A 14,707-nucleotide genomic window follows, 5' to 3' on the forward strand; every position below is an offset into this window, starting at 1 on the left:
CTAGATGTTGCAACACTTAACTGCTAGGCAGCTGAATTCACAGTCCTGAGTTAGGCACCCAAGTTACCAATACATTATATGGGTTATGGGATATTCTGATGCTGAGCTCCCTCAATTTCTCCTGTTGAAGCTGTTTCATTGTGGATAAATACTTAGGCATTCAGCTAAGAAAATGAGAATGACTCTATACTGTGAAGGCACTCACTTCGGAGATGGGAGATCAGGGTCCACTCCCCCTCTGTATTTTGTATGGGGCCCAATCCAGTGGGTGTGCTCAGATCTTGCCTTCTGGATTGGTCCCAGAAGGAGAGAGAGGCAAGGAATGCCTCTCTTCACCTGGTTTGTGGATCCCACTAGGGCTTAGGCAGGAAACAACTATTTGGATGTCTTGCAGTGAGGCAACAATGCATATGCTCAGTGTCAGAAATATCAATGCCTCAGAGACTCTTAGGGTGAAATTTAGGTACCAAAGGATTTTAGGAAGCAGCCAAACAAGAGCTTTGAAGATCTCTGTGGTGCCTACATTTTGGATTTAGGAATCTAGAGTGCTGAGTTATGATCCTAAATCCTCTTGTGGATCTAGGCCAAAGTCCCTTTTGTTCAGTGAGACTGATTACAGCAAGCAATGGCACTTGGGGTGGTGTGATGAAAACTTAAACAAATTGCATAATTGATGTCCACAAGGGATCTAGTTGTTTATTATTGTAACTTACTGTGATCGCCAAACAACAAAGAGGCAAATACCTAACACCTTCTCCAGTCTTAGGCTATCTTTCACCCTTTAGAAAGTGAGATTTCAGCTCTCTTGACCTAGGAACTATCTGTTTTCTCACTACCTGATCATCACTGAACTCCTCAGTTTGTGTTTACTTTTAGTGGAGCCCTTTCAAGTATGCTTTCCTCTTAAAAGACCTTTTGAATCAGGAAGAGACAACCAGCTGCACCTGCTAAACTCAGCTAACTGCCAAAGGCCAGATTCTCTGCTAGTTTAAATCTGTGTAACAACAATGCAATCTATGGAGACACACTAATCTACACCAGCTGAGGAATTGCCCTAACTGTTTAGTTTCTAATTCATGAGCAGGTATCCCATCCTCTCACCATTCTCCAGCTTTTGAACGATACTTGGAGCAAGAAGTCAGCAGCATAAAAAGTCAGGTAAGACTCTGTTTTCTATAACAGTGTTGGCAATGTGGTTACACACAGAGATTTTGCAACCATAACAAATTAGTTACATTCAATTGAGCAGCAAGATACAAAACATTTATGAGCTGGAAATAGAAGAGAGAATTCAGTTCTAAGAAGTTACTGGGTAGGCTTTGTCTGGCTGCAGTCTGTGAATAACTAGTCCTGGACTATGTTGTTTTTGCTTACCTCTGTTCAAGGATTAGAATACCATATTCATTTGTGTCCACTCATTTATCTTTTCTTTGGGAAATAACCCATTTCTTCAGCCTAAAATGTGTTAACTAATTAGAAATCTGACAAAATAAGTTTTGAAAATGAGTCCATATCTGTGCATGAACTTGTAACTTTACTATTCAGTCATTTGAATTGGCATTTTTATTACTCTCTAGTCCAGATCTCAGCTGGTGTGGAGCTATTTATACTTACACCAGCTGGGGATCTGGGCCTCTGTCTTCAGTATCTAAACAGTGGATACAAAAAATATTTGCATATGAAAATTGATTAGAAGGCTATTTTGCACTTGTAAAATATATAATTAATATAGGATGATGCCAAAATAATATATGCAAAATTATTCATGTGTACCCATAGGTAAATGTATTACAGCTTCTCCTCCTCCCCATGCTTGATCCACATATGATGAGTCTGTTACAGCCACAAATAGAGATCTTCAGCCCAAGCTGTTTATTTTGAGCTCTAAAGATCCACGGTTCAATCTCTCATATATTAGCCAGATTGGCAGCCATCACACATGCACAAACTTGTATTGGGTTAGTTTGCCATAATTAAATGAAGTGCTAGATGCCTTGCAATACCAGAAAGAAGATACTGTCTCTTCCTTGAGAAATGTGCAGTTTGATTTAGACATGACATAATAAGAGTAACATAAACGGGTAGGGAGGACTAAGTTACAGCACTTAATTCACATGGTTATGCAGCTAACAGCTGTGCACATTGTGCTAGAACAAAGCAGGGAGGCACATTAATTATAAGAAAAATAAATCTAGTTTGAGGCCTCAGAAAATGTGGCTATTAATGTATTGGTCACTTCAGTTCTCAGGCAAAGGAGGGTGGGATTTCTTTCTGGTGGCAAGCAGCTGTGTGGATTTTTCAGTTGTATGGCACACGTGACTGATAATAAAATGATATGTGAGAGGAATGAAAAGTGCTGCATCTTTAGAATGTTGTTAGTCTTGTAAGTCCGTGCTATTGTGTTTTGAAATATCCTTCAGTGGTACCCAGAGCTCTGGATGGACTATCTTTGGTGCAGAGGTCCTTTTTTTTTTTTTTTTAAATGTAATTTCAATTTCATTTTGGACCTTAGCTTGAATTAATTTGTATATTTTCATTTGAAGAAGTGTGGTGGCAGGGCAGGAAGACAGCTGTGGTTTGCAAGCTTGAAATTGAATGTGCATGAGAAGTGAAATCTCACTGTCATAATGGTTTGGGGAAAATATTCAGGGGAGGCCTAACAAAAATAAAAATAGCAATGTGATTCAGTCAGAGGGAAAGAAGCCTTTAATTGAGTCCAGGCTGGCTTTACAGTACAGTGTAAAAGAATACAAAATAGAGATTTAGAGAATTCTTAATTTCCTTCATGAAACCTCTGATCGGGAGCCGAATGAACTATACATTTGAATAATTCTGGGGAGGCATTTTAGAGGAAAAGTTACTTGAAAGTTTTTTTGTTTTTCATAAACCTAGGTCTATTACCAAAACAGGAACTACATTGTAGATGTCTATTGAAAGATCTCCTACAAAGATGAAAAACCTATTCAACCCCTTCACACCTGATATATTAGTAAGTGCTTGGAGGTAGTTGAGGGAAGGAGAAAGTAAGTAACAGGTGCAAGTGGCAAGGCAAATGGTTGCTGGCAGCAGGGGTAAAGAGAGGAATGGAGTCAGGGAGGTGATCAGGAGCAGTGGAGAAGAATAGCAACAGAAGAAGAAGCAAGGTGTGAATTAGGAGTAGTGGGAAAGAGCTAGAATGATTTGGAGAGGAGTAGTGGATGGAGAGGAATGGCAGCAGCAACCAAAGAAGCAGCAGATGCAAGCAAGCAATGGTGAGAAGTGGGAGATGTGAGGGAAAGGGGGGAGATGCATTTTCAATGACACTAGATTTAAAAGAAAAATCTTAAACCTTTTTCTTGCTAACAGGAAAGGAAGAATCGTAGGACTGGAAGGGACCTCAAGAGGTCTTCTAGTTCAATCCTCTGCACTCAAGGCAGGACCAAGCATTATCTAGTCCATCCCTGATAGGTGTCTGTCTGTTCAACCTGCTCTTAAAAATCTCCAATGATAGAGATTTCACAGCCTCCCTAGGCAATTTTTTTCAGTGTTTAACTACCCTTTAAGAAGCTTTTCCTAATGTCCAACCTAAACTGCCCTTGCTGCAATTTTAACCCGTTGCCTCTTGTCCTGTCCTCAAAAGCTAAGGAGAACAGTTTTTCTCCCTCCTCCTGCTAACAAACTTTTTTGTACTTGAAAGCTATTTTCGTGTCCCCCCTCAGTCTCTCTTCTCCAGACTAAACAAACCCAATTTTTTTCAATCTTTCTTCATCGGTCATGTTTTCTAGACGTTTAATAATTTTCATTGCTCTTCTCTTGACTTTCTCCAGTTTGTCCACATATTTCTTGAAATGTGGCACCTGGAACCAGATATAATACTCCAGTTGAGGCTTAATCAGCATGAAGCGTAGAGCGAAAGTATTACTACTTGTGTCTTGCTTACAACACTCCTGCTATTACATCCCACAAAGATGTTTACTTTTTTTGCAACAGTGTTACACTGTTGACTCCAGCAGAATCATTGTCCTTCTTGTGATGCAATCAGATTATATGATGATGGGAGCTAGATTAAGATTTTAGATCTAAGGATGGCAAGCAGAAAAATGAGCAACACAAAAGGTGGACAGAGGACCAGGAGACTCTGGAGAAACTGCTGTGCAGAAGGAGAACGAATGGAGGCTATAAACAATGGGGAGGAACTGGAGTCAGGGTGAGAGTAACCATGGATCCATTAATCCGTGCCTTGGGTCATAGCAACAGCAAACTGTCCTTTAATAAACTGAAAAAAATAAGACACATGACACAACAAGAATTCTTTCTTGAAGTTTCACTCATAGAATTTTAAACAGAGAGACTCACCCATGATGGCTGATGCCATCCCAGATTTTTAAAAAAACCCAGGCCATTAAAATGAACTAATCATTCTGTGCTAAACCACACAACAGGATGTTTAATGAGACAGTGTAATCCCACTGCTGGACCTTCACTAACTCTTCCTGTCTTCTAGGAGAGTGCCAATTATTTCTGTTCCTCCTAGACCAGCCTATCTTCCAGTTCCAGTGGCTTTGCAGCTCTCAGGAAGAAATGACTGCTGCAGTATCTCCTGGATATTGAGGTAGAGAATCTAAAAAGTTGAGTGTATTATAATTTATATTTGTATTTTAGTAGAGACTAAGAGTAGAGCTGGGAGAAATATTTCAGATGAATAATTCATTCACCTAAAATGTAGTTTCAGGTTGACTGAAACTATTTGTGAATTCAGGTCATTTTGAAACATTTAATTTCTAAATGTAAGTTTAATTTGATTAACAAAAAATGGAGGGGATGTATAAAAAAGTACCCCAAAATGAAAAAAACAATGTAAAAATATTTTGGATTGCATGAAACATTTCAATTTATTCAAAGTGAAACATTTCATTTTTGGTCAAACAAAACATAAGGCTTTTTTTTTTTTTTTTTTTTTTTTTAAGTTTTGACAAGGAACAACAAAACAAAATATATTTTCAGTTGACCCAAAATAAATATTTTTTTATCCACTGAACTGAAAAATCAATTATTCACTTAATTCTACCTAGGAGGCTAGTCTTGTACTCTATTGTGCTATGCACTGTACAAACATAGAAGAAAAAGAGGTATTTACCTTACAATTTTAATTGAGATGGCAGAATATTAGTTTGAGAAAAAGCGATCTAGAGAACAAAGGAAAACGTAGAAAATACGGAAGAAATATAGACCAAGACCTACAGTGCAGTGAAAGAAAAAGGGTAATGAATGAGTAATTAAAGGATAAAAAGAAAGAAGAAAAAACACAGGAGACTCTATTTTAACAGATAGCATGATCAATGCCAAAATGTTTAAATAGTGTGCTTAAAGTAGAAATTTAGATCTCTCAAGTTAAAGAATGAGTTTCATTTTGTATTTAAAGCAAGAATTCAACCTCTGCTTTTAGTATGAAATACAGCCTCTCCTCCCCAAACTTCCAGCACTTACCAAGTGAGTACAGAATGAATTACTGAGAATTTACAGTTAAATCCATTAATTACTTTGAGTTAAAGTTTATTGAATCCAGGTCCTTTAAGAAATTTAGCATTGTGTTGGTCTTTGTCTCTTAATCTTGTTAATCTTAACAGAATAAGATGAGCAGGTCAAACATTCCATATATTCAAATTATTATAATTGCAATCTTACGTGCAGGCTATATATAAAGTAATTAGGTTGTAAATAAGTTAAGGTATTAATTATTTCATTTAATTGTTATGGTTATATAGCTCAATATCCAGGTTCTATAATCAGAGGATGGCCTCTGCTTCATGGGAGGCTAGGCATTGTAAATGCCACATTATGCACTCTTCCACCACATGAGTTATTGTCCACAACACTGTCCGGCAGTCAAAGCCACAAGAAACCCAGGCCAAGACTGTGCATAGCTGCAGCAGTTCTCAAGGAGCCACAGACTAATGTGTTGAGCCTGTTCCAGGATCTGTAATGAAGTGGAAAAGGAGTGTGTGAGTTGCTGTAGCAAAGGTGTGTTAACTGCAGAAGTAGGATTTCTCCCCTGAATATGAGCAGACCACTGAGTTATCATTGAGTGTTATTTCCTGTCTGAGAATGGGGCATCAGTCAACCAGAGATGTAATAGGTAGCTTCACCTGTCAAAGCTCTCCATGCAGACTTAACAGTAATGGTATCCGTTGAAGACCTGGCTGATCTGTGTACACTAGCACATGCAGATTGGTGCATAATTCTAGTAGCCACTAATAATATAAGTGGCCAGATTTAACTGTGTCAACAAGCCGTGTGTGGCAGCTACTCCCACAAGCTGCAGAGTAGTATCAGCTGTAGCAAACATCAAGGCCAATACAGATGTGGGAAGGACAGTAAGGTCTGCTTCCCATGGGGTTCCCAATAGTTTTCATAACTAGGTAATACAGTAAAAGATCTTCATTTTCAGATGTTTCAGGTGAGACCAATATATCAAGCTATAGTCAAGTTTTATTCCCAATAGGTGATAACTGGATGGAATGGCAGTAGCAATCATTGGACATGGATCAAGATGGGTTGTTTGGCAAAATGATTGTTTAGATGAAAAGTAGTTGCCAGTATACACTGCTGGAAGCATCCATCTTTTGGCTGAGATTCCCCTCAGTCCTGTGGAAGCTGTTTCCGCTATCAGCAATACAGATGTAATTGGCATACACGCACTTCACTTCTTGCATTTCAGGAAGATCATACATGTATCTATTGAACAAAGTGAAAGACAACTTGACCTCAGATTTTGTATTTTAGGTGTCTAGCCACCTAGTGTAATCCACAAACTCTTGAGTTTTGACATTCAGGCTCTGTATACAATGCATGGGAAGAGAGATGCCTAAGAACCTGAACCACAAAATCCAGCATGCTAGGTGGGGAGCTGCCTAAACCAGCCAATAGCAGATGCCAAAGAGAGGTGCATGTCCTGAGCCCTATCTTTCTCAGGGATATAGGCACCTTTCCCATTTGGGAACATTCTCTTGCAGTCTGGTATCAAAGCCATTTCTTGCAAGAATGGTGGTGGTGCAAACCTAACTCCACAAAAAACAGCAAAGCAGTGGAAGATCTTCCTCATAGTTGCCTTCCTCATAGTCTTGCATGTGGAAGATCTTGATTCAATCCCCCAACTGCTGATGAGAAGATGTTTACCCCACTTCATGTGAGTGCACTCTACTAGTCTATGCAATATTCTGAGGTCGATCTCTCCTGTTAAAGCTGTTCCACTGTGTATAAATAATTTAATATGCATTGGACAAAAGATAGTGAGACTGACTCTAGGGGAGATGGTTAGGACACTCACTTGAGAAGTGAGAATCCCATCTTCAAATTCTTTATCCTCAGCAATCAGAGCGAGAAAGTGCATGGGATCTTCCACATCCCAACTGGGCCAGAGGTTATAAGGGAGACTGCTGCTGCTTCCTCCTCCCCACTCTCCCCAGCCATCTGGTGTGGAGTTTAGGGATGCTTTGACCATGTCTACCAGTTCAATCCCTGAAGGTGAGAGAGGCAGGGCAAAGCCTAATTTCATCTGGTTTGAGGTTACTGCTGGGGACTTAGGGGCGAGATAAGCACTCAGGTACCTAGACTGAGGCATCGTGCACATGACCAGTGGCAGAACGTAGGCACCTAGGGGATGTATATGGCAAAAAAAAAAAAAGTGCTGAAAGATTTTAGGTGCTTCCAGGGTTAGCCAGAAGTTTACAGAGAGGTTTGAAGACCTCTGTGGCACCTAAATCCTTTTGTGGATCTGGAACTCAATCTTTTTTTCTTTTAAAATGCATATATATATGAATATTTGTATATGGGCATGTAAAGCCTACAAGTTTTTGGAGCAGCGTTACATCGTCCCCCATTAGCTCAAGTGGTTAGCCTATATTTGGGACCTTCCTGGTTGTTTCTATTAGGTGGAGAAATATATGATGGAGCAGGTAGCCCTTTGATGCAGTCTTGTTTATTTACAAAGAATGCCCATAAATTCCTATTTCCCTGAACACAATAGAAACAAACAGCAGCAGACATTTTCCTTGTTCACCCTTTCCAAACCTGGTTTTATAGACAGTCCCGTGTTCCAAGGAACTCTATTTCTTTTGTGGTTCAGGCCATGCCTCGTGACTGCTTCTGTCACTGTCTGCTGGCTCTCCCCTTCCTTTCTTGTTTCTTTTATGTCTCACTGCACATGCACACTCCTTGCAACCAATTAAAGTCTCAGCCTCTGCATTTGCAGTCAGTCTTTTAAATCTCTCCTGATATGGAACCTGTTCCATATGCCTAATCATTTTTATTGCCCTTCTTGGTAACTTTTCCAATTTTAATATATCTTTTTGAAAATGGGGTGATCAGAACTGCACAGAGTTTTCCAGGTGTGGGACTACCAGGGAGTTACATAGTGGCATTATGATACCTTCTGTTTTATTATCTACCCATTTCCCAATGGTTCCTAAATTTCTGTTAACTTTTTTTGAATGCCACTGCACATTGAGTAGATGTTTCCAAATTATCCACAATGACTCCAAGATCTCTTCCTTGAGTGGTAACAGCTCATTTAGAGCCCATATTGTTTAAATACAGTTAAGATTATTTTTTCCAATATGCACTACTTTTGCACTTATCAATACTGAAATTCATCTTCCGTTTTGTTACCCAGTCAACCAGTTTGGTGAAACCCTTTGTAACTCTTCACAGGCAGCTTTGGACTTAACGTTCTTGAGTAATTTTGTATCATCTGCAAATTTTTACTACCTCACTGTTAACCCCTTTTTCCAGGTCACTTATGACCTTTTTGAACAGCACTGGTTCCAGTACAGATCCTTGGGTAACCCTCTTTACCTGTTTCATTTGTGAAAGCTGTTCATTTATGCCATTATACCATTCCACCCCATCCTCTTTTGACCTTGGAGTTGTACATGTCACAAAATTAAGACAGACCTTGTGCAAGAGAACTTTCATTCTAATGACAATAACTAATAAGACCTATAAAAATGCTACGAGTTATTAGTTATATTAAAAATAAAAGAGAAAAGTGTCAGATGTTGGGGTTTGTATAGGTGCATCCCAGAGAAACCATATCTGAGAGGGCAATTTTGTGTACCAATCCTGCCTTCCTCTAGAACTGCAGAGTTCAATGAAATCTGAACCTCAGAAAGGGCATTTTAGTGCAAGTGTATGTAAGGGGTCTATTAGCCCCTTACTGAAACTTAGTGGGTCTTTTTGGTTGGCCATCTCTGGAGGAAGCAGGACCCTGAAACAGACACAGCCCCTGGGTCCAGTGGAGAGAAGCCAACTCAGGTCAGCCTGAGTGACAGGGCGGCAGGCCAATGAGGGAGCCAGGAGGGTGGGGGGAGCCCGCCCTCCGTGTGAGCTGGAGCTGCCTGCCTGGGCATGCCTGCGCAGAGCGGGGAGAGCTAAGGACAAAGCAGCCAGCAGCTGGGAGGCCAGAAAGGGAGCACAGAAAGCTGAACTGAGCTGGTCCACAGCAGCAGAACCAGAGGGGCATCCCAGAGAGCCGAGCCGAGCAGAGCGCAGCTGCACTGAGCAGAGCGAAGCAGGAGCTGGGACTCGAGCTGTCTGGAGCTGGGTGCGGAGGCCAGAGAAGGAGTCCAGGGAGCTGAGCTGAGCTGGCCCACAGCAGCAGAACCAGAGGGACATCCCAGAGAGCCAAGCTAAGCAGAACTGAGCACAGCTGCACTGAGCAGAACAGAGCAGGAGCTGGGGTTGGAGCCATCTGGAGCTGGGTGTGGTGAGCAGCTCGGGAGAGTGAGGAGGACCCTGGGAGTGTGTGGCTACCGCCAGAAAAAGTGTCTGACTCTGTGCATCCCTGCAGTGTAGCCAGGGCCTGGACAGTGGGCCTGCGACGTGTGACACAGGTTGTGAACCTCCCTTACACCCCAGAAACACTGTTTGTGGTGCTCCCATGTCAGGGGACAGTGTTGGGTGTTTTCCTTTAATCTTTCTCCTCTTTTCTTATTTTTTATTTGATTTTTGATTTCTGTTTCTTTAATACATTGTATTGCTTTGCATTGTATGCAATGATCAGTGGGCCAGGGAAGCTCCCAGTGCAGAGTTAGTACCCGGGAGTGGGGACACCCTAGCCCCTGCCCTAAGGGACCACAGCAAGATAGGGGTTTGAGCCCCAGGAATCCTGGGCCCAGCCTTGTCGGGGTTACAGGGACCCCACCACACAGGAGAGCGGGAGGGGAGCCCTCGAGGTCAGGTGGGCCTCTGGGTAAAGAGAGTGGGAGCAGAGACTCAGATCCTTTTGCTAGCCAACTCTACCGGGGTAATGTATAAGAGGCACATTCCCCCGCTTACATGTACACTGACCCCTGTACTTCAAATACAACACATGCTACAACTGCCCTATACAAAACCTGCATGAGGAAAGATTCATGGAACACAATTTATGCAAGGAGTTGTATTAGAGGTAGAGGAAGGATAGTGCAGTGATTAGGCCATGAACCTGGGGCTAGAGAGACCAGCATTCAATTTCCTGCTCTACTGAAGACTTCCTATATGACCTTGGGCAAATCACTTAGTCTCTCTGTGCCTCAGTTCCTTTCCTGGGAAATGGGGATAACAACACTTTTCTACCTCAAAGAGGGATCAGGATAAATTAATTAAAGATTATAAAGTGCTTTGAGATCTGTTGAGGAAGACGACTTATCTGTTTTATAACACATTAGTGTTGCCTCTGCCCAGTGGATGCTTAATGCCTAAAATGAACTATGTGTATAAAACTTATTTATAAGATTAAATTACTTGTAGACACCAATTCAACTCACACATTTTTCTAATGTGTATTATCTTGCTGTCAGACTTGGTTGTTATGTATTTGTTTTGGAGATTATTTTGGATACAGTTTTCTATCACTTTTTAGTTTTATTTTTGCCTTAATAAAATAGTCAAAACAGAAAAAGAAAATAAGCCAATAAAAATATGCCTTTTAGTTTTTTTCTAACTTCAAACTTTTCAAACTTCATAGACTTTAAAGCTGAAGGAACCTCACCCTGTAATTTCTGTGTCAACATCAATGTTATAACACACACACTAGAACTAGACTTAACTAGGAAGACATTGTCATGTCATATAGAATAAAAGTTCACCCAAAATATTTCCATGGTATTAGAGGCAGGCTTAGCTGTAATATTCTGTTGATGAGTCAAATCACATTGTCCTTTTGTCTCCTCAGTAGAAAGATCCAAAGTTTTCCTCTGTCCCTACAATTATAGTCCAGAAATCTATTGCCTGCACTTCCAAACAAGATAACCCATAGTTCTTGTGTTATCCTAGCTAGTATCTCTCCTAGAGACTTTGAAATCGCTTCATTAGCATTTTACTCAGACTGTAAATGGTGCTCAGTTTATATACAGAGAGAGAAACATCTCTTGCTTGAAAGAAAATTTTCTCACTTTTTCTTATGACCATCCCCAAGTTACAGACCTAAAGAACATAATTTTCAATATATATACCTAACTTCTTACATCTTATCCATACTTGCATTTCATAATGCTATTGAAGTCCATAGTGAAACAAGCTTTCATTAGAGACCTTACATGACATTCTGTGGTGAACTAGTCTGTAGATACCAAGCCCAGGGGATCCCTGTAACACTTACGCACCCTTATGCCCCCTGCCAATTGGCATCAAGATGGGTCACACCCTCACTATTAAAAATAACTTGCACTTTATTTCTAATTTGAATTTGTCTAGTGTTACCATCCAGCCATTGGATCTTGTGCCTTTTTTCTGCTAGATTAAAAAAAATGTCAAACTTCTAGTCCATGTAAGTACTTTTAAGCTATGATTAGGACATCTCTTAGCCCTCTCTTGGATAAATTTAAATAGATTGAGCTTCTTAAGCCTCTCCCTATAAGCCATGTTTTCCAGACCTCAGTGTTCTGGCTTTTGTGGATACCATTCCTAAGCACCTAGCTCTTCCAAGACTTTGTATAAGGAATGTCAGCATCTAACTCAGGGCTGTGGATTCCATTAGCAGCAGGATATCTAAATGCCAGATGTTATAATGCCGAGTCTAAGGCCTGGTCGACACTGCAAAGTTAAGTCTATGTAAGCCACATTGTGTCAACCTAGTTGTGCATGTGTCTATGCTTACATTTGTGTCCCATCATTGTTACAGCAATGCATTAACACCACCTCCCGAGCGGTATTGAGCCGTGGTTGATATACTAGGTCAATGCAGAGTGAGTGTATACAATGAATTATTTATGTTGACCCTAACAGTCCTCCCACAGTTGTCCCACGGTGCTTGACATTGACTGACACAATTGTGAATGCAACTGTCCAGAAGTTACAAACACCAGATAGACCTCCCCCCACCCCCCGGCTTTTTTTCCCTTGGTGGGCACACCTAGCTGCTCTCCATTGTTGTGTGCAACTGTCCAACTGACCATGTTACATGGTTCAGATGCATTCCAGACAGACAGGAGATATTGGATTTCCTGGGCCTGTGGGAAGAAGAGGCTGTTCAAGCAAAGCTATGGATCCGCTGTAGAAACATGGACATCTACAAGCAGATTGCATGGGGAATGCAGGAGAAGGGATATAACAAGAACCAGCAGCAGTGTTGCATGAAAGTGAAGGACCTATGTCAGACATATAACTGAAAGTCAGGAAGGCTACATGTCAACATGATACCAAGTCATAGAACTGCTGTTTTTACAAAAAGTTGCTTTTACTTGGCAGAGATACTGCTGCCATCCCACACACCACCATGGATACCTCCAAGAAGTCCAAGTCACAGTCCCCTGGTGTAAACAGCAAGTAAAGGAGAAGGTGGAGGAGGCTATGGGGGACATGCAGCCATAACCTGTTGAGACTCCACCACAGTCCAGTCAGTGCCAGCAGTTGAGCATGAGTGATCCCAATGCAGGGGAAGGTACCTTGAGTAAGCATGTAATTATATTTCCCATTACAAGGATATACCGATGTCTCCCTCTGCCCCAACTTAAGAGGACACAACTAACGACTTTTCATTAATTAACTTGAAATAAAAAAGGTAGCGGTACAACAAAGAGAGATAGTGTTATATTCTTTTCATTCCTTTTATAGAGATAGGCAAGATGGCCATGCGGAGTAGTTTGTTTATGTACCCAGGGCTGTCCCTGGAATCCTCCTGAGAGCTCTCAATTAAACTTTCAGGGAGGTACTCTGCAATCCTCTCCCAAAGGTTTCTAGAGATGATAGCCTTATTTCGTCCTCTGTGGTAGGACACTTTCCCACACCAGTCAGTGATAACTTAGGCATAGGGTTACCATACTTAGCCTCTTTTTTGAGCCTGCTTTTTCTGTCCAGAAGGGGTTTACAAATAATAAAAAAATATCTAGTATTTTTGCAAATCAGACAAGCCGCAGCTCAGAAAGAGCCCTGATTGGTCCACTTCCTGACTGGTCTATTCCCCTGCATCCACAACTGATTGGTCCATTCACCCGCAAGCCACAGCTGATGATCCTGCTCTCAGCTAGCCAACCTGCCACCATAACAGGGAGCGACACTGACCCCCACCTCCAGTGAATATCCTTGACACAGGTACCCCCTCCAGGAACGCCAACTATACCCTCCCAGTTATCCTCCCAGCACCTTCTTCCCCCTCTAGTGCCCCCCTCCCCAGTATCCTCTTTTTGGGAAATCCTCAGAGACTTAGGGAAAAGGAGCAGAAAGAGGAAATTTTTAATATGTATAATAACAGGGGTGAAATCATGACTCTTTTGAAGTGAATGGCAACATTTCCATTCATTTCAATAGCTCCAGGATTTTGCCCACAGTGTGTGTATATATGGTATAAGGGGGGCTTACACTTCTATGTTTGAAGATTCTTCTATTCCCAGTCTCTAGAACATATTTCCTTCCATGCAGAATATATCTGCTATTTAAAATTAACTCACCTATTCAAGAAAACAGTTTAAATTATTGCAATAACAAGTTCAAACTAGTTTTGTGTGCGCTGCCAAACCCAAAAAGAGGCTTTGCAAACCTTTTGACCTATTATTCCATGAGATTGGCCACTCCCTCATCCAGCAATTAAGTACTTTAATATATTTTCATTATTTTAATCAAGGCACATTAACCTATTTTAACCTTTAGCAGCAAATTATCTTGTTCTGGCATATTTTCCATAATTTGTAGAATTATGATAAGGATTGTACAATAATGACAGAACAATTTGTTGCTTATGTGTGTGGGGAGATATACCTGTACAGAAAAAAAAATTGGCTTTGTACAGTATATTAAAATATATTAATCATAATCTATTGTATTTTTTCTGTATAATGTCATCAGCCAGCCTTAATGCAGTACCACAACCACTCACCACATAAGATATTGACAGTCTAGGTGGTAATATAAAATTAGTAGAAGTGTTTTAAGATATTGAAGGAATTCCTGTTCCACATTACTAAACAAGTTTTTATTTTCTCTTCTGAAATTATATTTGAATTTTAAAGAGGCATACCTTCCAGCAGACAATGAAAATGTGGAAAACGCATACTAGAGAGAGGAGAGATTCTGGAGATGTATTTTCTATGTTCTGCTTTGTGCCACCTCCTTGATGCTAAGAGTTTAGAACAGCTATCCTCAGAGCAATTTGACTTCTTTTTCTGCTTATTTATTTCACTTGTTAGCATGTCACAAAGTTTGGAGGAAGGGTTCATCAACACTACGGCAGGAAAATCACTTAAGGCACTCTAGG

At 40.8% G+C, this 14,707-nt stretch overlaps 1 long non-coding RNA gene across 3 annotated transcripts in view; it reads left to right on the plus strand.

Moving 5' to 3' along the window:
* The first annotated feature begins 1,101 nt into the window (after positions 1-1,101).
* The window catches only part of LOC137161920 (uncharacterized), a 77,883-nt gene continuing 64,277 nt past the window's right edge, over positions 1,102-14,707 (plus strand). For 2 of the 3 annotated variants that reach the window (XR_010922221.1, XR_010922220.1), the window contains exons 1-2: positions 1,102-1,158; positions 4,484-4,591. This is a non-coding gene — a long non-coding RNA (uncharacterized lncRNA). Of the gene's footprint in view, positions 1,159-4,483; positions 4,608-14,707 lie in introns of all 3 variants that reach the window. The other variant, XR_010922222.1, reaches the window with a different exon arrangement.

Source organism: Emydura macquarii, unplaced genomic scaffold, assembly GCF_026122565.2.
Source record: "Emydura macquarii macquarii isolate MOO-44397 ecotype Brisbane River unplaced genomic scaffold, CSIRO-AGI_Emac_v2 contig_2406, whole genome shotgun sequence".
NCBI lineage: Eukaryota > Metazoa > Chordata > Testudines > Chelidae > Emydura > Emydura macquarii.